Source organism: Lutra lutra, chromosome 17 (genome assembly GCF_902655055.1).
Source record: "Lutra lutra chromosome 17, mLutLut1.2, whole genome shotgun sequence".
In the NCBI taxonomy this organism is placed as follows: Eukaryota; Metazoa; Chordata; class Mammalia; order Carnivora; family Mustelidae; genus Lutra; species Lutra lutra.
Window position 1 is genome coordinate 57,958,411 of NC_062294.1, and position 10,587 is coordinate 57,968,997.

At 52.1% G+C, this 10,587-nt stretch overlaps 1 pseudogene; it reads right to left on the reverse strand.

The window, feature by feature from the left end:
- Positions 1–8,764: 8,764 nt before the first annotated feature.
- On the reverse strand, positions 8,765–10,569 carry LOC125089452 (uncharacterized; annotated as a pseudogene).
- Between the last annotated feature and the right edge of the window lie 18 nt (positions 10,570–10,587).

Sequence of the window (10,587 nt, forward strand, 5' to 3'; positions counted from 1 at the left end):
CCTCACACAAAGATGCTACTTTAATATTACAGTTTACACCACAGTGTCCTCATAAGCTAAGCCCCTCTGGCTCTCACATAACGATGACTTACCATGGTTACTGTAACCCTTTTATGATCGTCCTCATGGAAACAGTCACCAATAACAAATAAATATAAATAACGAATTTAAAAGAAACAGTCACCAAGCTTGGGAGTCAGGAGGATGGGGACATACGAATCCCTTTTGGATGACACTTCTCACAGACTCAATTTAGTGAAATAATCTGTGCAAGTGTGCGCAATCCAGGACCTGCCTCATAGCCAAGTCTTGGTGAAAATGGTAGTGATCAGTAAGACTTACTAGTATTGTTACTTCTGCTCTGTCCACTGTCTGGGTCACGTCTCAGTCTGCATCAGTCGTAAGGTGTGCATTGTAGATCTAATAACATCCCTTCAGAAAAGAAATACTGTATTAAATGTATACATAAAAGGTCAGATATGCCTGTGTCTCATCTTCAGAAGTACCACAAAAGTAAATTAAACTAATTATTATTATTGTGGGCATGAACTTCACATCGTGAGAGCTGAGACACATCTGTGTCCTCTGACTCAGATCTTTCAGTGTGTGTCTGCAGTGGCCTGATGAGGGCCAAGCGGGGGGCACAGCTTCCTCCCTCTCCCCTTTCCACCCTCCCAGTTGGCCAGACTGGTGAGACCTGGAGGAACTATCTTGGACAGAAGCTGTGTTGAGGATGATGGAGTAGCAAGCTAGGAGGTTCCAGACACACACTTGTTGGCGTAGTGAAAAACAGGTTCTGTGCCTCCGTGAGCAAAACGACCTTCTGTCTGATTGAAACCACCAATACTTCTGAGTCTCTCTTAAGACTGCCCAACCAATAACGGGATACGTCCAAAGCATAGGACAGGGATGAAGTAGAGATGGGTGAGTGGTCAGAGAAACCTGCCCTTCCCTTCCAGAGTATAGAGACACCCCTGCAGTGCGTCTTCCCTTCCAGGGACTGCAGGTACCAGTCTTGGCATCTGAGTGTGGCCTCATGATCATACTTGTCACTAAGATGGGGGCAGAGGGACACAGACCATTTCCAAGCCTCGGCTCTGAAAAACAAGCATGCTTGCTCCGTGCCTTCTTCCCTGGATACAGAAAATACCCAGGTCCTAGGGCATGGTAGAGCCCCGAGAAGATGGGGTCCCTCCACAACCATCTCTCCCAGTGCCCAATGCTCACCCAACATTGTTACATCATCAAGAAATAAGCATCTAATTTGTACACCCATGTTTATAGCAGCATGAATCGCAAAAGATGGAAACAAGTGGCTGTTGAGGCATAAGAAAATGTGGTTCATACGTTATCCAGCCTTAAAAAGGAAGGAAACTAGGACGCCTGGGTGGCTCAGTTGGTTGGGCGGCTGCCTTCGGCTCAGGTCATGATCCCAGAGTCCTGGGATCGAGTCCCACATCGGGCTCCTTGCTCAGCAGGGAGCCTGCTTCTCCCTCTGCCTCTGCCTGCCACTCTGTCTACCTGTGCTCAGTCTCTCTCTCTCTCTCTCTCTCTGACAAATAAATAAATAAAATCTTTAAAAAAAAAAAAAAAGGAAGGAAACTGCGACACACAGTGCAGTCTGGTTGAACCTTGAGGGTGTGATGTGAAGTGAAATAAGACAGAAAGACAAAGGCTGTATGACTCCACGAGGTGCCTAGAGGAGCCAAGTTTATGGAGAAGCAAGGAGAGGGGTGATTTCCAGGGGCTAGGAGCAAGGTGGGGAGGGAGGGTTTCATGAGTCTGGAGATTGAGTTTTGCAAGATGCAAAGACTTCTGGAGACAGATTGTGATGATTGCACAACAATGTGAACTAAAAGGTGGTTAAAACCGTAAATTTTATGCTCTATTTTATCACACTTAAAAATTTTCTTAGTAAGAAAGCGAATAATATGACGCGCCATGATAATGCATATCGCTGATATAGAATGTATATTGGTGGTCTGAATGCTTATGTCCCTCAGAACTCATGGTGAGATATAACCCCTCAAAGTGATACCAGGATATCAATATTAGGATATTAAGGGAGGTGATTATGTCACAAGGGCGGAGCCCTCATGAACAGGATTGATTCCCTTATAGAAGGGACTCCAGAGAAATCTCTAGCCTTTCCACCAGGGAGGGTGCAGGGAGAGGCCGACTCTGAGCCAGGAAAGGGCCTTCACCGGAAGGTGATGGTGCTGGCACCTTGATCTTGGACTTCCCAGCCTCCAGAACTGTGAACAATACATTTCTGATGTTCATAAGCTCCCCAGCCTCAGTATTTATCACAGACTAAATCACATGAGTTTCTTCCTTCTGGAAGGTTCCTCTACCATAACTAGTGTGGGGTTTCCAGATGTCGGGCAGTGAACACAATGGCCGTGCTCCCCTTCAGGGACGCCTCAGCGCCTGGATGGAATTGAAAGCCACGGGACTGAATAAGATGGTGTGGGAGGGGAGAGAGGGAGAGAGAGAATGGAGCGCGCCTGTGGAGAAGGAAGCGGACAGCGGCTATCTGACCCGAGCCAGGCCAATCTGTGCCCTTCCTTGGGAGTTTTTGCTCTGGGATGGAGAAGCTTTGCTTCTTCTCCACCCTGTGGAGGAAGCCAGTTTGCAGGAGGAGAAAATGTCCTCCTCTGAGAGATGAGAGGTGGGGATTGAGCACAGGTGTCCCCAGCATCCCCTGGCCCCCTTGAGGTTTGGTCATTGGGCTCTCACTTCCACGAAGTGAGTCCCTCACAACTCCTTCCAGGAAATCCCCATTTTGGCCACCTACGTTCGTGTCGCTGTGACCAAAGCATGGTGCACCCACAAACCTCATTCAGGGTCAACGTGAGTGAACAAGGATGGGCTGGGCGAAGTGGCAGGTGAGCCCCCAGCACTGCTGTGCTTGCCGAGACGTAGGGGTCCCGGGGCCCAAGCCCCATGTGCCAGCCCCTTCATGTTCCCCCTGATGAAACCTCCCTGACCACTGAGCGGCCAGAACAGCTGCAGGGTGGACAGAGACTTTGCAGCTGCTGTACCATCACTGAGAAGTGTCCCGAGTCAGGGAGAAGGACACACGCACCCAGATCATTGTGATAATGAGCAACCTGAGCAACCGGCTGGAGTCTTCATCCTGGGCCAGGCGCAGGGCTGTGCTCTTTGTTCTAGGCTTCCTCGCCATCTCACCCCCCTGAGATCCTGCAGACCCGTCCTCAAGGTGTAAGCCTCCAGCCTGCCACATTGCATGCCCATCCCCGGGACCCTGTGAGAAATGCAGAGTCCCACCTCCCTCCCCGCACCCGCCGAGTCAGAATGGGCACTTTAACCCCATGCATAAGCGATTATGGCCCACGAGAAAGTTTGCAAAGACTTAGCATCAAACAAACTACAGGACACCCAGTCAAATTTGAATTCCAGGGAAACGATGAGTTATTTTTTAGGATGAAAATGCGCCGATATTTACCCACAAAAAAATTATTTGTGGGTTTTTTTTTTAAGATTTTATTTATTTATTTGACAGAGAGAGAGAGAGAGATCACAAGTAGGCAGAGAGGCAGGCAGAAAGAGAGGAGGAAGCAGGCTCCCCGCTGAGCAGAGAGCCTGATTTGGGGCTCTATTCCAGGACCCTGAGATCATGACCTGAGCCAAAGGCAGAGGCTTAACCCACTGAGCCACCCAGGTGCCCCTTATTTGTGGTTTAATACAAATGGAACTGTGTGTCCTGTATTCTTTGCTGTATCTGGCAATCCTGCATAGAGGACCCGGTGGGCGCTTTTAGGACACCAGACACCCTCCCTGCTGGGGGCTTCCCCAGATTTCCACACTTCCTCCTTGCATCTCAGGCGCAGGGTTGGGTGGGGGGGTGCATGGGACTGAGGGGGACAGTTCCACCCCTGGGCTTTAGGAAGTGAGAGGAACACCTGCCGTAGGTCCAAGCTAATCAAAGCAGAATCACGTCCTGTGGCCTCTGTCTCTGGGTAGGATGTAACCCCATTCGTGCCGGCGCGATAAAGAGGTGTTTTCAGTGGGGTGTGGACAACTAAGTTTGTCCTGGCTCTCTTCCCAGAGGGCAGAATACAGGATGCGATGCTTGGGGTGGGGGGAAGTCATTTTGCCACCGTGAGTGTGGCTGAGACATCGAAGCAGAGAAATGTTCACCTCTAGCCTGGAAGGCTGACCTATCGTCTTCATAGACCCGATAAAGATCAGATACGTGCTCGCTGCCGCATTCTTAATGGGTCTCATGACCGTCCGCACATCTCACCCACGGTTAATACCGAACTGAATGGTAAGCACCAGAGAAATCTGGTGAAAGTAGTTTCACAAGTAGGAACTAGACGTCTACAATCACATCCTCCCTGCACATCCCCTCCTCCTGGAGCACCAGCTTCCTGCAGCCAATGCGCTGCGCTTTCTGCTCACGGTCCTGTCCCTGTACTGCCATAAAAACAGCTTTTTGCGCAAGAACATCTCACGAATTTCTTCTTGACCATTAGCTTGTGGCCCGAGGTCAAGGGATACCAGTTTGAGGACAGATCCACACCACGGGCAGCAGAAAAGATGCATTTATTAATTTATTTCGGGGGGGCACATGCGCAAGCATGGGGGGCATGGGGAGGGGGGCAGAGGGAGAAGCAGCTTCCCACTGAGCAGAGAGCCCAATGCGGGTCTTGATCCCAGGACCCTGGGATCATGACCTGAGCCTCGAGGGCAGATGCTTAACCAACTGATTGACCCAGACGTCCCCTTCCCCCACCCCAGCGCCCCATGACATCTTTAAGTCTTTAAGTCCCTTTAAATCAAAGGGACTCTGGAGCTGGTCCCTTTTTCAGGACTTCCCAGCCAGCTAATAAACCCTTCCTTAAACTTAAGCAAGTTGGAACCAGGCCTTCAGGACTGGTAACTGAATGCATCTCAACGACTACGGATAGAAACTCTCGCTGCTTCTATTTCACGCAGGAGAAAACTGGTGACAGGGGAGGGGAGCATGCGTGCCCCAGGCCAGCCTGCTGTCTGACTACGTCTAGTTTTGTCCGACACCCAAGGCCACACTGGTAGTCATTTCCCTCTTTGCCCAGTTTGGGGCAGCTCTGTGCTCATGGGGCTGCTCAAGACTTTCAATGCGTTCAAAGACATTCATCTTCACACTCACCATGGTGCTGGAAGGGGGCAGGAGATGCTCAGCCCCAGAGAAGCTGAGACGTCAAATAGTATGGTCAAGAGGGTGGCAAGTGGGAACAGGGATCTGAGAGCCGCTACAGAGCCCTCCCCGACTCCTAGGCCTCTGCCCCAGGCTCTGTCCTACCCTCCCAGCCTCTGCCTCTCCCCAGACCTGCTGAGCTGGGACTGGCTTTACACTGTGCTTTATTTCCGAGCACTCTTGACACCCAGAGAGGAAAAAGATTACCAAAAACAAAACAAAACACACACACCAAAACCAACCAACCAACCAACCAACCAAAAAAACAAAATAAGAACACAAAGACCCCTATAAAGCCAAAAAAGCTTTTAATGAACTTGATTTAAATATAGGCAATGACTTTATTGTTTAATAAGAAACACATATTCTGACTCCCTGGGTTTCATCCATTTCAAGTAAAACCTGCTGGAAGAGTACATTAACAAGAGGGGTGAGTGGTTGTCGGTGTGAACAAACCGTGGAACCTGCTCACTTTCCTCCTCCAGCAGCGAATTGTTCTCTCAGAGCCAGAAAAGCTCATCATAAATGCCAAGTGGGTGTGAGGTTCTGAGAAACACTCCCCGTTGCTGCAGGACTCGTGTTTTCAATGACGGGTATTTACCGTGGGCAGTTTTTCCTTGTGTTATCGCAGGACATCAGATGTTTCGAGTGGCTGGTCCCACGTCTGGGGCCAGAGGAGGGCGGGACCCAGTCTCGGTGAACCCGAGGGGCACTGCCCCCGACTCAGGATACCCCCGCCCTGGTCCTCAGCCTTCCTCCTTGAGGATGTCCAGCGTGGAGGAGAGACGTCAAACCTCGGCAGGCGTCTGTAGCATGGCACAAAACGGCACACGAGGTCTCAGGATCCCCGGGCAAGGGGCACTAGGGAAAGGCCACATCACACAGCGACCTGTATTCCATATTTATACAAGAAAATTATTTTCTTATTTATTTATGTATTTACTTATTTATTTTTAATTTTTTTTAAAGATCTTATTTATTTGTCAGAGAGAGAAAGTGAGCGAGCACACAGCAGGGGGCGAAGCCGGCAGAGGGGGAAGCAGGCTCCCCGCTGAGCAAGGAGTCCCGTTCGGGACTCAGTCCCAGAACCCTGGGATCATGACATGAGCTGATGGCACACGCCCAACCGACGGAGCCACCCAGGGGTCCCAAGAGTGTTATTTTCAAGCTTGGTTGGAATTCTTTCTTGAAAAATGAAACTAAAAATTATTTTCCAAAAAAAAAAAGAAAAGAAAATTGATCATTATATATGGATCCCATACCAGAGAATTGGCCTTCTTGCTAAGAGTGGTTAGTGCTTGTGCGAAACCAACTTTGCTGACACCCTGATCTTGGGTTTCTGGCCAAACTGGGAGGGAATAACTGTGCTGTTGAAGCCCTGAGGTCTGGGATGGCGCCCGCGGACTCACACACCACCACCACAGAAATCACGAACAGCCCCGGTGCACGAGTGACCGCGGTCCTTTATCACGCTTTCTCAGCCCCTGGCCACCCTGTGCTGCACTCACCTTCCAGCCCTCTTGAGGTGCCCTGGGACCAGTACTCCAGAACCTTCCATCAGCCTGACTTTGACAGCAGGTGTTCTGGTTCCAACTCTTAGCCCAACGCATCTCACTGACTTCACCCCCAGAACCCTCCAACTCTAGCCTCCTGAGACAAGACATGGGGGATGAAAGCTGAGAGAACCGGCCACAGCTGTGGCCTCGGAGAGGCTGCGTTTGCTCTGGGCAGATGTGTGGAAACAGAGCTGGGCAGAACTTCCAGGGAATTCTCTGGGTTGGCAGGTGAGGTCTGCTTGGCTCCCTTGGGCTGGCGGCCTGCTCACCATCTGCCTGTGCAGGCTCTCCCGGCCAGTGGAAGATCTGCCACCTGGGCCACGCAAGGGCCACAGGGCGGAAGAGCGGGCTTGCCGCACCCGCTGCTGGTTGTGCCTCTCTCAGTCTGTCTCCTAGGGCAGCCTCAATTGTCCCAGCTGTAAAATGGGCTGATGCTTTGATCTGCTCTGCAGCTCCAGAGAGAGAGCGTAGGGCGGAATAACATAATAGGCAGTGTGTGCCCCTCATTAAGCAATTCATTCATAATTTAACTGTTCATTCCTGAGGGTTTCCTGGGGCCTGGCGAAGGTGACTCACACTCACAATCCAGCCCCCAGGAGCTGGGGTGCAGACTGGCTGGCTGGCTCCGTACTCACTCATCCATCACCCGTTTATCCAATAAACATCACCTGAGCCTCCAGGTGCCGGGGGCTGGACACCAGGCATGAACCGAATCCCCTCCCCACCCTGGAGGCTCTCCCTGCTTTAAAGCACTGTACAAAAGAGAAAACGTTAATTATTATTTTGAGTAATAATTATAGCGGTGCTACAAAGGAGCCCAGGAGCTTTGGTAGGATAAGGGCCAGATTTGCTGCCAAAAGAATTTTTGCCCTCAGGCCTGGGAAGTAAGGTTAAGAACCACTTTCCTTAGGGATGCCTGGGTGGCTCAGTGGGTTAAGCCTCTGCCTTGGGCTCATGATCTCAAGGTCCTGGGTCAAGCCCCGCATCTGGCTCTCTACTCAGCGGGGAGTCCACTTCTCCTCTCTCTGCCTACTTGTGATCTCTCTGTCCAATAAATAAATAAATAAATAAATAAATCTTAAAAAAAAAAAAAAAAAAAAAAGAACCACTTTCCTTCAATCCTTATTCACTCACCCAGGCAGGCCCCAAGCTGGGAGCTCTGACGACTGGGTCTCTGTGATTGCGGTGCTCGCCAGATGATGAGCAGGGCAGATACAAAAAAATAGTCCAAGCGCAAGATGGAGAGGAGAAGAGGTACTGTGGAAGCTCAGATGAGGAGCTTCATCCAGATTTATTGGGGTGGGAGTTATCCAGGAAGGCTTCCTGGAGGAGGCAGCATCTAAATGGATTGCTGAGGAATGTATGTTACCAGGTGAAAAAGTGGAAGAAGGACATCCAGGGAGTCATTCCTTCTTCCTATTTCTCACCAGTATTTATGGTGCACTCAGGCACTGAAGGAACAGCGCTGTGTGCTGACACTACACGGGTCAACGAGGTGGTGGACATGAATGGCTACTTAATCTGTGAGGCCCAGTGCAGGATGAAGATGCAGAGCCCCACGTTTAAAAGGGCTTGGGGGTGCCTGGGTGGCTCAGTCAGTTAAGTGTGGGACTCTTGATTTCATCTCAGGGTCTTAAGACCAAGACCCGCACTGGGCTCTGAGTTCAGCAGAGTCTGCTTGAGATTTTCAGTCTCCTCTACTCCTCCCCCTGCTCACACATACATTCTCTCTAAAATAGTAAATAACTAAATAGAATTTAATTTTTTGAGATTTTATTCATTCATTTGGCAGAGAGAGAGAGTACAGGCAGGGGGACAGCAAGGATCAGCGGGAGCCTGAGGAGGAGCTAATTCCAGGACCCCGAGACCACGACCTGAGCAGAAAGCAGATGCCTAACTGCCTGAGCCACCCAGGCAACCCTAAATAAATAAAATCTTAAAAAAAAAAAAAAAAAAGAGGTGACCTGTACACATGAATTACGCAAGACATGAGTAGACGACGTTCTGTGGGAAAGTAATCTGTTTTTATTATATGGAGCAGGAGGCGTGGGGGCTGGGCTTGCATTTATCAGTTACGTTAACTGTAAGTGAAGTTAAAAAAAAAAAAATAGGTGTTTATCAACTCCTTCCTCTCCACCCCGCAGGATGTAAGGGCTTTGCATGTTATCACCCATGCAGCTGCACAAGGACCCTGTGAGGGGTGCCTATTCCGACCTGCTGCCTCAGGAGGGCTTGTTAAAACAAAGTGCGGGGCCCACCCCCCCGCGTTTCTGAATGGGTGGGTCTGAGGTGGGGGCCGAGAGTTTGCATTTCCAAGCAGCCCCCAGGCGATGCTGTGTGGCTGGTCTGGGACCTGACTCAGAACCCTCCGGCCACTGTGGTGGGGCACCACGATCATGCCTGAAGGAACGGGGTACTGCGGTGAAGCTGAGGTGAACCTGCTCCCTACAAGGGGCTGGCCTCTGGGAGAAGTTGCTGCATCCCGCCCTCCATCTCCCTGCCAGGCCCATGCCCTGGCCCGGGCCCACTTGGTCGCAGTCCTTCCGAGGCCACCTCTTCTGATGTGCGCCAAGGCACCACATAAACAAGAGGAATGCCGGATCTTGCAGGCCAGGGTCCAGAGTCTGCACTGAAGAGCTTTAAGCAAGGGTGACATGTTCCTGTAAGATTTAAGAGCCCTGTGATGGATGGAAAACCAGAATGTGATATCCATATACGTAACGAATTTTTAACCAGTCTTAAAAAGGAAGGTAATTCGGACACGCACCACGTCACAGGTGAACGCAGAGGACATTGTGCTACATGCAGTCAGCCCGTCCCAAGAAGACATACAGCCTAATGCCACCCATACGGGGTATCGGGGGTTGGGGCAGAGGGTGGGAGGGAGAACGGGGCAGACTTTCAGATCTGCGAGAGGGAGTTCTGGAGATGCTGTGAGCGGGAACGGATCAGCGGTGCTCCTGGAGCAGAAAGGAGGGCGGAGGGCTGGAATCACGAAGGAGAGGAACGAGGGGCAGACCGGTGAGCCCGGCGGGAAGCTCGCATTCGGCCACCGACCGCAGGTAAACCTGGGGGAAGTCACCGTCCGTTCAAGCAACGGGAGGTGGGACGACGTCCAGCGCTGCGCCCGGCCCACGCGGCTTGTGGGAGCTTCGACCCATCTCCTCGCGTTTCCTCCCGCCCTACCGTTTCCAAGATGGGGAAACTGAGGCAGGGCCCTGTCCGACGGGGGCCCGCCAACGACGTGTGGCCGGCAGCACCCTCTCGCGATTCACGCAGGAGCGGACCCCGAGGCCAGACGCTGTGCGCCGGGCTCCCGCCGGGGAAGCCGAACCAGGGCGCCCAGGTCGGCCCCAGCCAGGCGCGACCCGCTGCGCGCCGGACTCGGACCTTGGCAGCGCCGCCCGGGCAGACCCGTTCTCAAGGAGACGCACCCCGCAGGCCTAGGGGCGCCGAACTCTGGGGAGGCCCGTCCTCCTCGCCTGCCCGCCGCGACGGCCCGGGGATTTCATTTCCCGAGCACCCGCCGGCGTCCAACCTCCACCTGTTTCGGGACAATGCCGCCATGACCTCTCCTCCTCCCCACCTCGGCCTCCCCGTCGGCACGTCTGCGCATGCCCGCGCGCGAGCCAATGGGGTGGTGGTGGGGGAAAAAAAAAAAAAAAACCCTGCAGCCATTCTGGGAAATGTAGTTCCAAGCCTGGCGCGCTGAGAGGCCCTGTTTGCTTGGGCTAGTAGGCCGCGGGCCGTTCTCGACACCCCTTGGAAAGTGTAGTTCAGAGCTATCTGGAGACGGGCGCGCGAAGTTCGTCACGGCGAGCTGCT